This window comes from Monodon monoceros, unplaced genomic scaffold (assembly GCF_005190385.1).
Source record: "Monodon monoceros isolate NGI ecotype Baffin Bay Population unplaced genomic scaffold, NGI_Narwhal_1 Super_Scaffold_21, whole genome shotgun sequence".
Lineage (NCBI taxonomy): Eukaryota > Metazoa > Chordata > Mammalia > Artiodactyla > Monodontidae > Monodon > Monodon monoceros.
In genome coordinates, this window is record NW_021703778.1 from 170,177,715 (window position 1) to 170,187,806 (window position 10,092).

The following is a 10,092-nucleotide window of genomic DNA, read 5'->3' on the forward strand; positions in this document are numbered from 1 at the left end:
TCCAGACTTTTTTTTTTTTTCCTGTGCATTTGCATATGTATCTAAATAGACCTCTCCAATATATGATTTTTTTTTTAACATAAACTATATCACCATGTACATTTCTTTTTGCACAGCTTGTTTCTCTTCACTCAAGAATGTGCTTGGAGATCATAAAAGATAAACACCATTCCTTATAACAACACCTTAGTAGCCTGTAATCTGTACACACTGAAGTTGAGTTCACCACCTTGTTGCTGTCACTAAAGCTCCGGGTCCTTCCCCGGCGGGGCTGGCTTGTGGAAGCAGGTGTAAGTAATTGCCAAGGTCTGGATTTGAGGAGTGGGCTCACAAGTGTTTATGACATTATTACAAATGAATATATGAATGCATAAATTAGCAAAATAAAAGCAGGACATGCCTGGACCAATGATGAGAAAGTGTTTGTGAACAAAGGATCGTGATTAATCCAGTTCTGCGCAGAATACTGAGGTCCATTAAAAGACAATAGGTCTCGGCTGTTTCATTCTTTTTAAGAGCTGTTTAATATTCCGGGGTGTGTTTGCACCATTGTTGATTAGAGCTTCCTCTATTGTTGAAAATCCCAGCTGTAAGTCTGCTGGGGTAGGCCAGTGTGAGCCTATAGATGCTTTGGTCAAAGTCCTAGTCATCGGGGTGGGTCACGGGTCCATGTGTGCTCGTTATATTATTTAAGAAAATAAATAAGAAAGATAACATAAAATAAAAGAGGTCCTGGCATAGATAAATGAGGAGAGCATGTCACGAACCGAGGTTTTAATTAATATGATTTTGCTGAACTGACGCCTGCTAAAAAAGATCTAAGCCGTCCTGTTTTATTTTTGTTGTTGTTATTGCTAACGACCCTGCAGTGAGCATTCTTGTAGCTGAATCTGTAAACACGTCCCTGACTGTTCTTTTAGTCCGGCTTCTTAGAGGTGGGATAGCTAGATTAAATGGTTTGCAGCAAAGTTTATTTTCACTGAGTGATCTTTGTAACATGCCGTTTTGACCTTGTCGCTGTCTTGCTTTAAATCCTCCATCTGACTTCCCGGAGTGTCTGGGACGTGGTCCAAGAGCCTAAGCCTGGCATGTAAGACCCTTCAGGGTCTGGCTGGAAGCTCCCCAGCCTCGTGCCCCCTCCCCATGCACACACACACACACACACACACACACACACGCACGTACACATATGTGTGCTAGGCACACGGCAGCCCCTACCAGCTACCCTCTCCTCTCTGTGCGTGCCCTGCCTTTTACCCTTCAGGGCTCCGGCCAAGCTGTCCCAGCCAGCTTCCCCTCGGAGCTTAAGACAAGGCTTGAAATGTTCGCTAGGGTGAACCCAAATTTAGAGGCACCGCTGCCCCCCAACACCTCATGCTAAAGTTCAGCAAAGCATAGTCTGTGGAATCGTGATGACTCATTGACACATTTGCCTCGTCTAGGAGAATGTTTTACATTTTTCTCGAATTCGTGAAACTGGCCACATGTTAATCACCCCCTTTCCTTTGTCCCTTTCCAGTGCCCTTGGCTCCCATGTCGCCTGGATCCAACTTCCCCTAACTGAAAACCGCCTCATATTCCCCCGGGCCCATGGGCAGCTTCAGAGGACTGAGCTGTATGCTCTGTGGCGCTGGGTGAGTCCTCAGAACGCCGTCACACTGCAGATGCATACCCGGGAGGCCAGGCTGGCATCCCCACCGCCCCGGGCCGCTCTGTCCCACCCTCCTGGGTGCGCACGCCAGGCTCCCCCAGGCCCTGGAACCCTGTGTCCTGGGGTGCATGGGCTGGGGTGCTACGTCTCAGGGGTGGAGTGCCAGTGATGGGTTTTCAGAACATAATTATATCCTGGAAACGGTTGATTGCATCTTCTGTGACCTGCTCCTTGCCAGAGAGAAAAGGGGGTTCTGGAACATGAGAGGGAGCATGACGTAGCATGTGACAGCAGGGCCACCAGCTGGGGTGATGGTGATGCCCTGGGGAGGGGACAAGGTTAAGAGTGGTGCTTCTACCTTTGAGACATGGTCATGTTCTAGAAAGAGCACAGGCTTCCGGGTAGAGGGGCCGTGACACCAAGTCTGCAGCACCCTTGGGGCAGAGGACTTCAGCTGCTTATTGGAAAGCACAGGCGCACCAGTGTGTTCAGGGTTTTGGTCCCCTCTGTTTCCCTGGGGTTGGGGATGGGTACGAAGCACCCCAGGAGGGCGGCCATCTCGAGCACAAACCTGGCTACAGGGCAGACATAGAGCTGTGTGTCTTTGGCAAATCTCCCAAGAATTTCTGTGCCTCGGTTTCCTGATATTAAAAGAAGGAATCATAATCGCCCACACAGCGTATTGAGCGGCTGAGTGAGACAATAGCACAATTAAATCACGCTGCACAGTAGCCGGTATGCAGTACCCAGCAAAACTCAGCAGCCTTTCCCATCTCATCCTGTCCGAAGTCCTTAACCCTCCGTCCAGAGACACAGGCAGCTCCTTTTCAGGGCAGAGAGACCCACAGGGGAAGACACAAAGGCCAAGAGGGCGAGTGACCTGGGGGGAACGGCTCTGCCCCTGTCGCCCCAGTGCAGACACCCTCCCAAGGGAGACGCGGGCCTTTCCTCGAACCCTGGGGGGCTGGGGAAGGGGCTGCCCCCCACCAGCTTTAATTGGGTTCTCCTAAAAAGTTTGGTGATAGTTTATTTTATTTTTTTATAAATATATATAAAATGTCAGACTGCTCTTCAGGCAGATTTTTTAGGCTTGTATTTTATAGACTTTGGCAAGGGCAGTTCGGAAGAAACAGTGGTTACAGTCTAGAGAGGTTAATAATTCCTGGAAAAACTTCTAGCTAAACATGACTTCTCCTAAATTTCACAGAAACTGCTCCCTGGGCCAGGCCCAGCCCAAATGAGGTTTTTGTGCGTCAGTGCAGCCTTACCTAGTGGGAGCATGACTTGCCTTTTACACAAAAGTGAACTTCCTCGGCCACCAAGCACAAAGACCCCTCTCTCCTATATTTTCAGTTTATTTACTCTGGAGCATGGGCTTGGTCAGACACACGTCTCACACCAGGGTGTTTCTCTGTGCTGTTCGTGGAGCTGTCCGTGCCTCTAGCATGGAGCCCCGTCCATCCCTAATGTCCTCGTGCCTGGGTGAGGCTCTGTTTGTGTCTGGGGCAAAAGGAACCATTAGTGGGAATCCCCTCTCTAGCCGGGCTGCCCCATGGCCTCTGCCCCGTTAGAGATTTGGGCAGGTGACTTTTCAAATCCACACCAAAGCTCTTTTGAACCCTTTGCTGCTACCCGGATCAGGATCCGGTATTTGCAAAATTTCGCACGTGCGTGATTTCTTCTGCCGCATCCCCCCTCCCCCGCCCCACCTCCATGTGATGCCGCAGAGGCTGTGACGCACTTGTAAATACTTTACCAAACATTGTCACATCGACAGTTTCAAAGCCATCTTTTAATTGATTGGAACAACAGCAACGACGGAAAACAGCCGACACCTCCCCGACACACCCCCACCCCAGGCTCTGAGAAAGCAAACAGTTTCTCCCAGGGCTGCTCTCAGCTCCTGAGCCGGGCACGGCGGGGCAGTCTGTCTGTCTGTCTGCGGAGCCAGCCCGCACTCTCCACCTGCAGCACGATGCTGCCCCCCCCCGGCGGGTCAGAGCAGCTGTCGGGACCCCGAGGCTGGCAGGACTGGGACAGTTAGGCAGTTGTGACAAGGTTGCCATCCCTGGGTACCTGGGTGCCTTTGTCGTCTTACCCGAATCTTTCCGCCCTGTGGAGGTGCATCCCTGCCCCCGAGGCTGAGCGAGGGCAGCCCGGTCATTTCAGACAAGGAACCCGGGCTGGTCCCTCAGCCAGCCTGTCTGTCTCTCTCTCTCTCTCTCTCTCTCTCTCTCTCACACACACACACACACACACACACACACACACCACACACACACACACACACACGTGTGTGCGTGCGCGCGCTCAGTGCCTGCGCTGGGAACAAAGACAAGAAAACTCCTTTAGAAACTGCAGAACAGAGCCTCGTCTAGTGCAGGTCCCCTGATAAAGGCCCCATCCACCCAGAGTTCCTGGGAACTGAGCCCCCATGAATGGCCCTGGAGGGCCAGCGCCCGACATCAGCGTGGGCCGCATTCATCAACATGCAGGCCCCTCGGCCCCGGCACCGGGTGAGGGGGCTTTCACGAGTCCCCAGAGCATCCAAGTTACGGTCCAGCAGCCGGCCGAATCCGGGGCTGCGGCCCAGCCTCCAGAAAAGGGCCCTGGTTTTCCCATGACCGGGCCAGCCCCTCTACTCACCAGACCCCCATTACTTCTGTCCTCCCCACCCCAGCCAGAAAGGCTCCCCCCAGCCCTGTGCACCAGCCTGTTGCCCCAGAGAGGACCCGGGCCAGCCTTTCCGGGCCTGGGAGCGGGGCGGGTGCTTGGCCACTCCAGGTGGGCTGGCCCTTGAGACGGGGAGTTGGCCGCAGGACAGCTCCCCCCTCCCCCGTCCGCCCCGCACTCACCCCCATTCTCCGCTCCTCTCCCCTCACTGCCTCATCGACACAGAAGCGCTCCACCGGCCATCTCGGTGCCTTTAACACTGAGCTCGGAGCAAGGGGCATGGGAGAGTCTGCCCATCCTTGCTCTGACCCCAGCCTGCCTTCTCCGTGGCCAGAGCCCTGCTCGGGACCTACTGCTGCAGGAGCGTCTCGAAGGCCTAGACGTGTGGGCTGCCAGCCCGGGCAGGGAGCCGTGCTGCAGCCTCCTGGCCAAGTACCGGCCTGCCTCTCTCTGCTCGGATGCCTCCCGTAACAGGGAGCTCCCTCTCTCCCCAAGCAGCCCGCTTGGGGCTCGCACACCGAGCTGCTTTGCCGAGCCCTCCTGCTTTCTGCGTCTGCCTCTGCGGCTCCGACGCAGCCCCCTCGCCCCCTCTGCCCTCGTCTCTTTGCAGGCAGCAAGCTCCTTCTCAGTCCTCTCTTTTCCGTGCTCGGTAGCGAGCCCTCCATCCACCGTGGGATCAGGCTTGGAGTCCCCTGGCCCCGTCCGATCTCGGCCGTCTACACCTGTCCCGGGGCGCCTCTGCCCCTGCCCACCCGCATCAGGGACGGAGCCCTTTGCCCTGCTGTTCTGCACAGAGCCCAGGGGAGGGCGCAGGTCTCCCCTCCCGGGTCCAGCTGCTCTGTAGCTATCTGTTAAGTGGCTTCTGAGCCCTCTCGGCTTTTTATGGCCCCTTTGCCAGTTGCCAGGGAGAACGCTCTCTATGCAAACCCCCTGCCTTTTCCGCAGGAGCCACTGGCGGCCGGGCCGGCCCTGGTCAGCCCGCAGCGGCGGCAACAGTGGCGGCAGGCGCCCGCGGCGGGGTTGGGGGCTCCCAGGCTCCGCTCCCCGCTCTCTAGCTGGGAGACCACACGATTCCCCTTTCTTTTCAGAGCCTCGGTTTTTCCTCTGTGAAGTGGAGATGAGAGGGGCCCCCACACCGACTCGAAGGGAGGCTAACTGAGATAAGAGTAGCCCAACACACATCAGAGAGTTCATCAGTGCTCGTGGGGTAGACGGTGGGACCTGGAGAGGATGCACGCGTGTAACAAGTGTCGCAGGAAAGAAGACAGTCTGGCCTTTGGAGACTCTGCTCCGAATACAAACAGGAACCTCACCAGGCAGAGACCCCTCTGCCGGCTCCATCGCACAAATCAAGTCAGCCAGAGGAAGCCTCTGGCCTGTGAGCTCACAGTAGATGCAGAAGGCGGCAGAAAAGACGTGCAAGCCCACATCTGCCTTTAATAGAGCAAGAATTCGCACTTCTACAGCAGCACGAGGGGACCCTGGGGTAAGGCAGAAAGGAACATTTTTCCCGGCTGCTCCCTAGAAGGGTCAGCTTAGACGGCGGCGTCTGGGGAAGAGAAGCCCAGTGGAGTCCAGGCACCCCACAGACTGTGGGGTGCAGTCATCCTTCTGGGCACTCATTCTCCAAACCAACGCAGAGCACCTACCTTCCTGGGCCCAGACCCGACTGGAAGGCTGGACACGGAGCAGTGCCGATCGGCCGGCTTCTTGTCCTCGAAGCTCAGTCTGGGGTGGGGGGAAAGAGACAGGGAATAAGTCACTGTAAATCAAGTGATGAAGGGGGGATGAAGCAGCTGAGATCACGGAGTCCTGTGTTCTAGGGGACAAGCCCTGAGCCAGGCTGTCTACCTAGGACTTACCCCAGCAGGAACTCTGAGCACCAGCCTCAAAAATCCCCATTTGATTGATGAAGAAACTGAGGCAGGGAAAGACAGAGCCCCATACTCACTGTCTCTCAGCTGGTGTGAGGCCGGGCTGGGATGGAACCCCAGTCCCTCCGAGGCTCCCCACCACACCCTACTGCTGTAGACAGCTCAGCGAGGCTGTGCTGAGTGCTGGGGGGGTGTGGGTGGGCAGGGGATGGATTGATTAGTTATAAGCACCTCCCAGCAGTGCTTGAGATCCCAGCTCCTCTGTGGCCCAATCCGTTTGAAGGGCAGATTCAAAATTAGGTGGTAGCACCTACGGGCAGAGGCTTATGAAAATGGCATTATTAACCTGATGTGGAGGGGGCCCTGCCCACCTCCAGGCAGCTTGCAGATAGAGGGGGCTGGGGCTTGTTTGTGTGGACAGGGAGTTGGAGGGGAGGGAGCACATCGGGGGGCCCACCAGGGCTGCCTCCTGGGGAGGACTAGCTTTGGCGAGGATGAGGGCCTGCTGGCTGAGAGGGGCAGCCCTCTCACTCAGAAAAATGCCCAAGCTGGAGCCCCCTCTCCAGGGCAGGATCCCCTGCCCCTTCTCCGACACAGGCTAGGACGATGGGCCCCCTTGCACCTCAGTTTCCCCATCCGTGTGAGATGGAGATGAAAACCATCGTCACTGCAGGGAGAGCTCCGGTCCCACACCTTCCCTCCAGCCCCCTACCATGGTGACAGCCCCTGGACACCTGTCTGCCTGTCGGAGAAGTACTCAACAGGAGAGTTCCAGATCCGGGGGGGAGGGAGGGAGCCACAGGGAGAGACGTGGAAGGGAGAAAGGAGAGGGGGCTGATGTCCCCAACTCAGAGAGGCTGCTCTGCGTTGGGCAGGAGCTGGGCTACTTCAGATTTGTGCCAACTCACGGTGCAGTGGAATCAGACAGTCTGAATTCTTCAGACACCAGCCAAGCGTCTGTGGAGCCCCCAAGTGCCACAAGGGGGCTGCCTGGGCCACATTTTTAAGCCCGGAAAGTGAGGAGGGGGAGACAGACAGTGGGGATCGGCGCTTTTTGCTTTTGCAGCGGCGATTTTGATTTCCATTGCAGCCCCGATGCGTGCATGCGTGCGGGGGCCGGGCCCTGCCCTGGGCTGGGGGCAGCCAGGAGGGGGTGGCCCACCCTACCTTGGGGGTGACTGCAGGCTGCGCCCCTCCCTCACCGAGGGCCGAGCTGCAATGCAGCAGGCTGCCGGGAGGGTCCAGGGAGCTGTCCGGTGGCCGGCTTTCCAAAGTGGGAAAGGAAGGCTGCGGGAGGGAGCATTTCCTGGAGGGGCAGAGGGTGGAGTGGCGCCCAGGAAGCAGACTGCGCAGAGGGTCTGGCAGCTGCAGGAGGGCTGGAGAGGGAAGAGGCGGGGGGCAGGGGTGAGGGGCCCCAGGGGTCTGGGGAGATTGGTGTGGACCTGGGCTGGAGCATGAGTCAGTTTCCAGTGATGTGACTGACAGGAAAGAGGGAGGCTTAGGTGGGGCAGAGAGGGACTGAGGATGGTGAGGCCAGCTTGGCACACAGTTTTAGGACAAAAACCCCCACCTCTCGTCCTCCCAGAACGAGCCAAAAAATAAATAAATAAGTAAATAAAAGCATCTGACAAGCTAGACAGCTGAATCCTTCCCAGCCTGGCTGAGCTGCTCCCAGGGAAGGAGTCTTAGGTGGCCAGCGCTGCCTTGGAGAAGGGAGGCTTCTGCAGGCCCCTTCAGAGCCAGAAGAGGCTGCATGGGGCCAGGGGGACCTGCGGAGTGGGTAGAGGGGCCGGGGAGGGGGCAGCAGGGCCTAGGAAAGGGATCAGCAGGCCCCGGGGGAGACAGGAGGGCCTGGGAAGGGTCTGGAGGGCCTAGGGGGGGCAGGATCGTCTGGAAGGTAGGGGCTGGGGTAACAGTTGGGGGCCTTGCTCTGCAGTGCCTTGCACTTTCTCCTTCATCTCCCCAGCTTAGAATGGTTTCCTTCCACTGACCCAGGCCCCTTTCTCGCCCCCTTTCCACTTTGAGGCATTTTTTTTTGCCTTTGGATCGGCTCCCTAACAGCCTCCAGGATTTAGCTGAGACCCTGGGCCCCTTTGCTCTTTGAAAAGGCTTCCCCTCTCCTGCCTCCTCAGCTCCTGCACTTTAGTTTTACACGACGATTTTAAAAACCTTTAATTATGAGAAATTTCAAACAGCACAAAAGTAGAGAAAACGGTACCTATTTTCATCACAATTAACACAGTTTTCATACTGCTGCCGCCGTCAACTCTCAGCCCCTCTCATTCTATCCAAACCTCATACTGTCCTTCTACTACCCCCACCTGCCCCCAGACCGCTCTGAAGCAAATTCCAGACACCGTGCCCTTTCCTCCAGCATTCTTCAGTGTGTATCTCTAAAAAAGAAGGACTCTTTTCTGTTTTGAAAACATAACCACAATGCCATTATCACAGTTAAAGAATTAACAGCATTTTCTTAATGTCATCCAATAACTATTCAGCGTATTCAAATAGGCCCCAGTGGACTCATAAATTTCCTTTACAGTTGGCTTGTTCAGATCAGTGCCCAAATTCTTTCCTGCACTTTCAGGGGGCACTGGGATTATAGAAGGTAAATGCAGTTACAAATCCAGGGCTTTGAATATCTAGTCTCTCTCCTTAAGTGAGTAACTCAACCTCAGCAAACTTTAGTTTTCTCACAGAAAATGGGGCAAATTCTGGGTCTCTGCTAGGGTCCTTTAGAGGATTAGAGATAATGCATATGAATCCCCCAGCCCTGTATCTAATACATAACAGACACTCAGCAAGCTGTAGCCGCTAGGATTATTCTTTTTTTCCTGGAGACTTCTAAAGGGGACTTGGGCTGGGGTAGACAAATCAGAGTTGGCAATCGTCCACAAAACAAAAGGCTCCTGGCAGGCCAGGCCCCCTGAGTGATTAAGACAGTACGTGCACCACATCCCAACATGGCAGCCTGCAGCCCAGGGGGCTGGGACCTCCCAGCTGGCTCGCAACTCTGCTGCCCAACCGCAGACAGAAGCTGCTGCAACTGGGGACCCACTGGGGATCCCACAGGCTGCCAATCCGCTAGATGGCAATCTCTGCTGTGAGTCCAGGGGGGACCACTACCCCAACCTGCTCTGGCCACCGCCCAGCTCTGGGTGCCGCAGGGGGTTACATGCCACTGAAACACTGCAGATAATTTCTGAAAAGCATTTCTCAATATGTCATGCAAGATACAGCAGGTTTCTCTCTGCGTAAATCCCAGCCTGATTGCACACGCAGAGGGAATGAACATTTCATGATCATTTGCTCAGGTCAGGCACTGGTATATCCACTCTCTCTTTAAATCCTCGCCCCAGCTACGTCTGATTTCCCTTTCTTTTACAGATGAGAGGACTTTGAGAGGTTAGTGACTTGTCCAAGGTCAGTTAGGAAGCAGGACCCAGGATTCCAATCCAGGTTTGTCTGTTTCCTCCGCATAATGGAAAGGCAGAGGACGGATGTTAGGTCTGTCGGATGGATGGAACCCTGCATCAGGATGCAGTAGAGAGATGGCTGGCTGGCTGATGAAGACTGGTGAGATGCGTGAATGAATGAAAGTGCAGACGGTGGATGGATGGATGAATGGGAGAGAATAGTCTGTTTCTCACCAAGATCGAAGGCTCACTTGATTTGTGGAGAGAGGTTTCCTCTGAGTGGAGCTTGCTGGTGAAGATGTGCTGGCTCTGAGCGCACTCACTGGCTCAGGGGGCTCTGGGACAACAGGTGGGCTGCCAGCTGATAGGGACCAAGTTCCAGTTCTGGTGCTAGAGCTGCTCAGTTGCAGCTCTCAGTCCCAGCTGCTTTCACACTCACTGAGAAACAGAAGACAGCCTCCTTTCCACTGACTCTCCT

At 55.3% G+C, this 10,092-nt stretch overlaps 1 non-coding gene across 1 annotated transcript; it reads left to right on the top strand.

The window, feature by feature from the left end:
• Positions 1-401: 401 nt before the first annotated feature.
• On the top strand, positions 402-478 carry LOC114905437. Its single transcript, XR_003796262.1, has one exon. It is a non-coding gene; the product is annotated as a small nucleolar RNA SNORD112 (small nucleolar RNA).
• The last annotated feature ends 9,614 nt before the right edge of the window (positions 479-10,092 follow it).